This window comes from Benincasa hispida, chromosome 10, assembly GCF_027475165.1.
Source record: "Benincasa hispida cultivar pf3 chromosome 10, pf3_genome.v1.1, whole genome shotgun sequence".
Classification (NCBI taxonomy): Eukaryota; Viridiplantae; Streptophyta; class Magnoliopsida; order Cucurbitales; family Cucurbitaceae; genus Benincasa; species Benincasa hispida.
In genome coordinates this window covers 50,753,676-50,763,141 of record NC_143487.1, presented here as the reverse complement: position 1 = coordinate 50,763,141, position 9,466 = coordinate 50,753,676, and the positions used below count along the sequence as shown (strand labels likewise).

The 9,466-nt window shown below is 38.2% G+C and overlaps 1 non-coding gene across 1 annotated transcript; it reads left to right on the top strand.

Moving 5' to 3' along the window:
• The first annotated feature begins 9,157 nt into the window (after positions 1–9,157).
• LOC120089554 (small nucleolar RNA R71) lies at positions 9,158–9,265 on the top strand. Its single transcript, XR_005485230.1, has one exon. It is a non-coding gene; the product is annotated as a small nucleolar RNA R71 (small nucleolar RNA).
• The last annotated feature ends 201 nt before the right edge of the window (positions 9,266–9,466 follow it).

Below are 9,466 nucleotides of genomic sequence, written 5' to 3'. Positions count from 1 at the left end.
AGTTCACACCGTGAGATTCATGCTGGGCTTTCTATCACCCTGGGAGTAACTTCCATTCAGAAAGTGTTTGTATAGATCAATAGTATGGTGAATAGGGGAAGTAGTTCATAGTAAGTGGGTGAAAGATATGTGTCAACGTGTCCTGCAGTCTCTTTCATTAGTTTGGACCGTGAGATTCCTATGTTGCGCTTGTTTGTCGTTTTTAGGTGACGTAAGCTAGTCGTTAGTGGCTATCCCCTCAGAGGGTTGTAACATGGGATTCGAAACAACTCAAACTCCAGAAATGGATAGGACTTCTTAGGTTAATTTCCAACTTTGACTTTCCAAATCGGTAGCATCGTTGGGGATAACCTTTAAGGTCTGAAAATGGAGAGCTACACTTACAAGAGTTACTGAGTGTTAGTAAGTTCTTGATAGAAAAATGGTAACAAAAATGACTATAGGAATAAGAGTTATTCTAGAGATAGTATTTAGTCAAGATTGTCTTGCTTTAGTGAAAGAGTATTTGACTGCCCCTCGGTTGCATCTATTTTGACTCACTAAAGTATCATTGCAAATATAATAATGAAATTTGGGTACATTATTACTTTGTTAAAACATGATTGAATTCAATAGCAATTTACTAATTATAATTTGTTTATAATTTCAGCATGTCGACTTCTTCAAAATCACTCACTTCCGATAGAAATAATGGTCTTAATCATTCAAATATAAACGTAATACTAGCAAATGATGATTTGAAATTGTTTTAACAGAATAATGTCCTCTATCTCCCAAATCATCTACAAATCAAAAGGTTTTGAATGCCATAGATGAGGAAACAAAAGAAACACAACAAAGAAAATATGACTTACTTTTCATTGAGACATGTTTAGTGGAAAATGATAAATTAACCTGGATATTAGATTCAGGTGCTGCTAACCATATCCGTGCTTTCGCTCAGGAAACTAGTTCCTAGAGACTGCTTACAGAAGGTGAAACAACCTTTAAGGTAGCGACCAGAGAGGTTGTCTCAGCAAAAGCAGTGGAAGATATGAAGTTATTTATTGAAGATAGATTCATTTTACTTGAAAATGTTTATTACATTCCTTCCATATGGAGGAATTTAATATCTATCTCATATTTCCTAGAATAGAAGTATAAAGCCTCTTTTGAATATAATGAAGTGTTCATTATTTCAAAAGGTATCAAAATATATTCTGCAAAATTAACTTGTATGTGCAAAAATCGACTAAGGTAAAAGCTGTTTTGAGTATAGAGATGTTTAAAATAGATGCAACTCAAAACAAGAAACAGAAAATTTCTCTTAATGCCTATCTTCGACACTTAAGACTGGGTCACATTAATTTCATTAGGATTGAAAGGTTGGTTAAGAGTGGACTCCTAAATCATTTAGAAGACAACTCTTTACCATCATGTGAATCTTGTCTTGAGGGTAAAATGACCAAAAGATCTTTTACGGGAAAAGGTCTTAGAGCTAAAGAACCCTTAGAGCTGGTACATTCAGACTTTTGCGATCTGATGAATGTTAAAGTGCAAGGAGGGTATGAATATTTCATCAATCTCGCAGATGATTATTCAAGATATGGCTATATTTACCTAATACATCATAAGTCCGAAATACTTGAGAACCAAAGCCCAAGTATATTTACCTAATGCATCATAATTCCAAAAGGCAGAGGTTGAGAACTAATAAGGTAAAAAGATTAAAACACTCCGACCAGGTCGAGATGGTGAGTATATGGACTCAAAATTCAAAGACTATTTGATATAACACGAAATTGATGCGATGATTTATCATGCGATGAAAGGATGTATGGATGCGTTGATCATGCAAGTTTTCCTAACAAAGCCCAAGTATAAGCCTTCTTAGGGTCCTGGTAAGTCCAATGTCGAACGCAGGGATTATTAAATAGATATGAGATAGAATCTCTGATCCTATTGCGATGGTGATTAAGAAGTAGATGGTGATTTAACTTTAATTTTCTAATGCGATGGAATTAAATGCACAGCGATGAAAGGGTGGTGTTGTAACAAATATGCGATAAGGGGGATGAAAAGAGGTTTTGCTAGCATTTCTTAAGATATTGTACAAGTCATGCGATCATGCTATACACAAATATTAAGCCCTACATTTCTCAATGCATGATGACACATTTCCTATGTCTAGGATGCATGCGATGTGTATGGAATGCAGCAGATATAACTTATTTCTAAGTCTCCACTCTTGCTTATGCGATCTAATCCGACTCTCTTAAGCCTAGATTCTATCTTTAGACTACTCTCTTAAGTACTCCAAAGGATGAATGAAGCATACATAAGACAAGATGATCGCATAAAGTGCATAACTTAAGTAATGCTAGCTAAATTCTTCTCAACACATTCTCAAATTTATCTACTCATGTATGGTGTGAAGAGACTGAACATAAATTGAAAGGAAGTTTCCATTCTTGTGAATAAAGTGTTTAAGTACAAAACAATAAATGGTGTAAGTATCAAGCCAGGTAAGCAATGTTTTGCTTCCTCTGGCGTTTACACTACTTTTATCACTTCAATTCTTTCCCAAGTTGTAAACTCTTGCTCTCGTAAGGGTTTGGTGTCTCTCCTCCGTGCTATTTCCAGCAGTCTCTCGACTACTCCAAAAATTAATTTCTTCTCAAGAATTCCCTTTCCTTTCCTTGGTCTGCTTCGCATAGTCTTTTTCTCTCCCTTCTGGTTTGGTACCATTGGGTATTTATAGACTTCCAGACAAAATAGTTCCTTTCGCTAATGATTGCATGGATGGGCAACATTAATTTTCATACCCTGTTGCACCGTCCAATAGTCACCGGAAGTTCAATGTATTTGTAACGGTATGGTCTTCAATGGTTGTCAACTGAATTTCTGATTTGTCCGTTATTGGCTTTACGTCCCATCATGTTTTATTACATTAGGCCACCGCCTTTATGTAAGGTCATCACACGATCGTCTTTGAGGTACCTTTGGATCGCAAACTCAAAACGTGCTATCGCATTGTTCATGCACAGAATAACTTAATTTAACTGCTTCTATGCGATGAACGTTTGCGATCACAATTTTTCTTTTAGTTTAGCACATTCAATCGTAATGTTGCCTATTTACCATCGCTTTCTCCCATTGTTTTAGTAATTCGAGTTTTAATAACTTGTATTTCTATCAGTTATCAGAATAACTTGTATTTCTATCAGTTATCACACCCCCAAATTTAAAACAATGCTTGCCCTCAAGCATAAAATAAAGATTTCTTAAAATTTTCAATCGCCTTTACCTTTCCTAGGCTTCTCTTGATGCCTTATTCAAACTGTTGAATCGTTGTCATTATTAATTTATATCCTAATTTCTTCCTAAAATATTTCTCACTTTTAGGGACTGTGAGCTTAATCTTCAAAAAATCTTTACTCATTTCCTAGGACATCGCATGATTTATTTCAAATTTTATCAAACGGGGTGTTCAAGTGGTTTGGGCCTTCGCATGATTTAGATATTAGTTTTGTGATCTTGTGCTGATCCGAGTACCCAACCTTCATTTTGGCTTGCCCCCACGGGTGTCATGCAGACATCCAACTACGAGCGAGGTGCTCTTTTTACTCAAAACTCATGCCCATCTTTTTATTTGGTAGCGGAGTTGCGATCACTTATCTTCTGCGTTGATCACGATTCCCACCTTCGTTTTGGCTTTCCCCCCACAAGTGTCATGCGGACATCCAACTACGAGCAGGATCTGATCTCAACACTATATTATTATATATATATATATATATTAATTGAAATTCTATTAAGGCTTAAAATAACAAAACACCCCCCCCCCTCCAAATTTAAACCGCATCAATGTCCTCATTGCTGAAAATGAAGTAATTCATGCGATGGAGAAAATGTTGTAAAAATAGAGTTGAAGTAAAGCTGGCAGACCAACTAAATTTTAGAAATGCTTTGTGAATCGAATGTCCTGAAATTAATCTAACGCTAGTTCATGCGGTAAGAAAAAAAAGCATATATTTCAACATTGAAGTCGTAATGGGCAAAGGATGAATACGACAACCAAATAAACCAATCAAAATTCATATTTGAGTCAAACGAAAGTGAATGCGATAGTAGAATTCAACAATATTAAATTGAAATTGAGAAGTACAAAAATTGAAATAAGATGAGATAAGGAGGGACACAACCCCCAAATTTAATTTTCGCTTGCATCATTTTGATCGCAATAAATGAGTGCGACTGAGTAATGCGATGGGCTTAAAACACGCGGTCAGTTAAGATTTTGAAAGATAGTATGAAGAAAAGAGTTGACAGTCATAAAAGTAGTATATATGCAGAAAGTAAAATAAATTCTTGAAAGAAAAACAAAAAGGATACACAAAAGGATATACTTCATCCATGATGAATGTATGTCGCTCATCATTACAGGACTGAGTGGTTCTTCTTTATTCTAGCTTCCCAAGTCAATAGAGGTTTTCTCGTGTTGGAAATCCCCTCTATGATACAGCTTTACTCTTTGTCCATTTACTTTAAATGCGTTGGTCCCATCTTTGCTGGTCAATTCCACTGCTCCATGTGGGAATACTTTCTTGATTATGAAAGGCCCGGACCAACGCGACTTCAGTTTTCCAGGAAAGAGACGCAACCTAGAATTGAATAGCAATACCCTTTGACCTGCCTTGAGGTTTTTCTGCAAAGACACTTATCATGCCATCACTTGGTGCATTCTTTGTAAATTTTGGAATTTTCATACGCTTGTAATCTCCACTCATCCAGCTCTAATAGTTGAAGTTTTCTCTCTTCTCTTGCAGCCTTAAGATTAAAGTTAAGTTTCTTAACTGCCCAGATCGCCTTATATTTCAGTTCCAACGCTAGATGACAAGCCTTTCTAAACACCAACGCATATGGGACATGTCTATGGGTGCCTTATAAGCAGTCCGATATACCCACATGGCCCAATCCTTCGCGATGGGTTAACCAACTTCTCTAAGATTGTCTTTATTTCTCTATTAGAAACCTCTGCTTGTTCATCTGTTTGGGGTTGATACGCGGTGGCGATCTTAAGGTGGACATTATATTTGATCAACAGTTTACTAACAATGCGATTCACAAAGTGGGTCGCTTCGTCACTTATTATGGCACATGGGGTGCCAAAATGAGTAAAGATGTTTTTTTGCAAGAACTTAGAGACTATTGCCACATCGTTTGCAATGCATGAAACAACTTCAATCCATTTGAAAATATAGTCGACAACCAATAGAATGTATTTATGACCATTTGAGGATGGAAATGGTCCCATGAAATCTATTCCCCAGACATCGAATAGCTCCACCTCCAAAATGATGTTCATTGGCATCGCATTTTTTTTTTCTGAAATGCTTTCAGTGCATTGGCACTTATCGTATTTCATGGAGTATTCTCGTGCATCTTTAAACAGAGTGGGCTAGTAATACCCACATTGCAAAACTTTCGCTGTCGTGCGCTGTTCGCCGAAATGCCCTCCATAGGGTGATTCATGACATTGAAACAATATGCGATGGAAAGCAGTTTCTGGAACACAGAGCCTCAATATCTGGTTTAGTCCCCTTTTGTAGAGATTTGGATCATCTCAGTAGTAAAATTTGCATTCATGTATGAGCCTTTTCTTTTGATGGGATGTGTAGTTTTCAGGGAATTGTTTGCAGACCAAGAAGTTGACAATATCCGCAAACCAAGGTAGTTTTTCAATCTTAAGCAACTGCTCATCAGAAAATGAGGTGTTCATCTCCGATTGGATGCAATCCACTTTTGGATTTTCTATTCACGATAAATGGTCAGCGACCTTGTTCTCTGTTCCCTTTCGGTTGATTATTTCCATATCAAATTCTTGAAGTAAGAGAACCCATCGGATTAGTCTAGGCTTCGCATCTTTTTTTGTCATCAAATATCTTATCGCAGAGTGGTCTGTGTGAACAATTACTTTTGACCCCAACAAATAAGGTCTGAATTTTTCAATCGCAAAAATCATCGCTAAAAGTTCCTTCTCGATGGTGGTGTAATTCGCTTACGTGTAGTTTAGCATTCTGCTAGCATATGCGATGGGGTGTAACATTGTCTTTACTTTTTGTGCCAAGACTGCCCCCATCGCATATCCGCTGGCATCGCACATTAGTTCGAATGGCTTTGCCCAATCAGGTGCGATCAGAATTGGCACTGTAGTCAAAGCATCTTTTAGTGTTTTGAATGCAATGAGGCAGTGTGAATTGAAATTAAAGGGTCTATCAGCTTCCAACAATGCATTCAAAGGTCGAGCAGTTTTGGAAAAGTCCTTCACAAACCTTTTGTAAAACCTCGCATGTCCTAGGAAACTCCTCAAAGCTTTCACATTCGCTGGAGGTAGAAGTTTTTCTAGATCTTCAATCTTTGTTTTGTCCACCTCTAACCCATTCCTTGAAACCTTATGCCCTAGTACAATTCCTTCCTTGAACATATAGTGCATCACTTTTCCCAGTTCAACACCAGATTAGTTTCCTCATATCTTTTTCAGTATTCTCTTCAGGTTTTGCAAACAGATTTCATAATTTGTCCATAAACTGAGAAGTCATCCATAAAGATTTCAACCGAGTCTTCAAGGTACTCGGAGAAGATCGCCATCGTACATCTTTAAAATGTACTGGGTGCATTGCATAATCCAAAAGGCATGCGATGAAAGGCGAATGTTCCATATGGACATGTGAACGTGGTCTTTTCTTGATCCTCTGGTGCATTCATAATTTGGTTATAGCCTGTATACCCATCAAGGAAGCAAAAATAATCATTCCCCGCTAATCTGTCGAGGATTTGATCAATGAAATGTAAGGGGAAATGATCTTTCTCTGTCACCGCGTTGAGTTTCTTGTATTCCATACAAATCCGTCAACCCGTGACGGTCCTCATGGGGATCAATTCGTTCTTTGCATTAGGAACCATTGTCATCCAACCATTTTTGGGAACACATTGCACGGGGCTGACCCACGTGTTATCTGCGATGGGGTAGATAATGCTGACATCTAACCATTTGATGGTTTCTTTTTTTACAACCTCTTTCATCGCAGGGTTCAGTCTACGTTAAGGTTCTATTGAGACCTTATGATTTTCTTCAAGCCGTTTTCGATGCATGTAATACATTGGGCTAATACCCCTGATGTCTGCGAGCGTCCATTTGATCGCTCTAATATATTTTTTTAAAACACTGATCAGTGCGGTTTCTTTTTCTTCAGGTAACGCAGAGGATATGGTGACTGGTAAGATTCCATTCTGGCCGAGAAATACGTACTTCAAGTGGATTTGTAGAGTTTTTAGTTCTAGTATAGGTGGTTGCTCCAAAGAAGGCTTCTCTACTTTTCTTTCTTCATCGAAATTCAGCATTTCATCATTCTTCAAACATCTCTGTTATCGCATGGCAAGTCTCAATGGATGTTGTCACATCCTCTCTTTCTTCATTCTTTTCTTCGGACTCCTAATTTTCAGCGTAAGTTTGTTCATCATCGAAATCTGATAAGCCTTCCTCATCTGGGAACTTCATTGCCCTGATAATATTGAACCTGAGCTTTTTTCCGTTGACCCTCATTGTGATTTCTCCCTTGTGCACATCTATTTAAGCATGACCAGAAGACAAGAATGGTCGTCCTAATATGATTGGAACATCTTTATCCGCCTCATAATCTAAGATAATGAAGTCTGTGGGTAGAATGAATCTGTCTATTGCTACCAAGACATCCTTTAATTTCCCTTCAGGGTGCACCAAGGATCTATTGACGAGTTAAAGAGTCACTATTGTGGGTGTTAGCTATCCCACATTCAATCTTTTGAAAATTGAAAGGGGCATTAAGTTTACACTTGCCCCAAGATCGCATAATGCTTGACCAATGTAGATTCCTCCTATTGAGCAGGGTATTGTGAAACTGTCTGGGTCGTTCATCTTTGGTGGAATTATAGTGTTGTATTCTTGTGTCAATGCCACCGTGACGAATCTTTCCGTGCTTCTCTTCTTCGAGACAACGTCCTTAAAAAAAATTCGTATACACTGGCATCTACTATATCGCTTCTATGAATGGAATATTGATGTGCAATTGTTTCAATATTTCCAAGAAGCGCTGATACTGGCCTTCATCGTTATGTTTCTTTTTCAGTCTTTGAGGAAATGGAGGTAGTTATACTTCTAATGTTTCATGGTTTGGAGGCTTAGAGGTGGTCGCATCTTCTGGTTCCCTAGTCTCGAACTCCTTTGATTCAGTTTGTGATAGAGGCTTTTTTGATTCAATCGTAGGTTGAGAGGCTTTTTTGATTCAATCGCAGGTTACTTCTTTGACTCGATCTTGCAAGGCTTCTTCTGACTTCTATCGTCGCCTTTCTACTCTTTAGGGTGACTGCTTGGCAATGTTCTTTCCCGACATTCCCTGGATTGTGTGGAAGCTCAACTGGGCTAGGCAATGTCTCTTGGGGTCTGTTCTTTAGCTCTCCCACAATTTGTCCCATTTAAATTTCCAAATTGTGGATGGATGTAGCTTGGTTTTGAAGGACTGTTTCATTCTTTTTGATGTATTGCTTTAACAGGTTTTCCAGAGATGATGAGGATGGTGGTTGAGAACTACTAGCTTGTTGCTGTCCATTAGATCTACGAAAAAACCCTGGCGGTCCCTCTCTCTGAGCCACAGGTTGACTGCCTTGCTGTTGGTCGTTCTTCCAAGAAAATATAGGGTGATTTCGCCACCCTAGGTTGTAAGTATTTGAAAAAGGATTGTTTTTGACAAAGTAAACTGATTGAGGATTTCGAGGGCATTCCTCTAAAGAATGTGATTCTTCACATAAGACGCAACTGGTGCTTGTTTGCTCTATCGCATTGACTTGCCCATTTCAAGCTCCTGAATTATTTATTGCGATGCCTTTCAACAAGTTTATCATCGCGTTCATCTGATTTTGTAATGATGTGATGACACTATTACTTGAATTACCTTCTCCGGGCTTCGTCCTTTGATTGATTTTTTGCCAATCTTCATGGTTTCTTGAGATGCGATCAAGAATATTCGTTGCTTCATCATATGTTTTGTCTAGAAGACCTTCTGTTATTGCCGCATTGGCAGCTGTCTACGATGCATAGTTGAGTCCATGATAGAAAATTTCCATTTGGAGGCAATCCAGTAATCCATTGTGTGGGCAGTCGCGTACTAGTCTCTTGAATCTCGCCCATGCGTCACTGGGCGATTCATGTTCTTCTTTGTTCAAAATTGGTGATCAATTTCCTCATTCTGGCATTTTTTGTGGGAGGGAAATACTTCTTCATAAATTTCTCTATAGCTTGTTCCCATGACGTTATCTCTCCTGGTTCGAGGGAGTATGCCCATTTTCTCTCTTTATCACATAGTGAAAATGGAAACAACGTGAGTCGAACCTCTTCTGGGGAAATATTAGGGAACACAAAAGTGTTACAGATTTCAATGAGGCTTCGTAG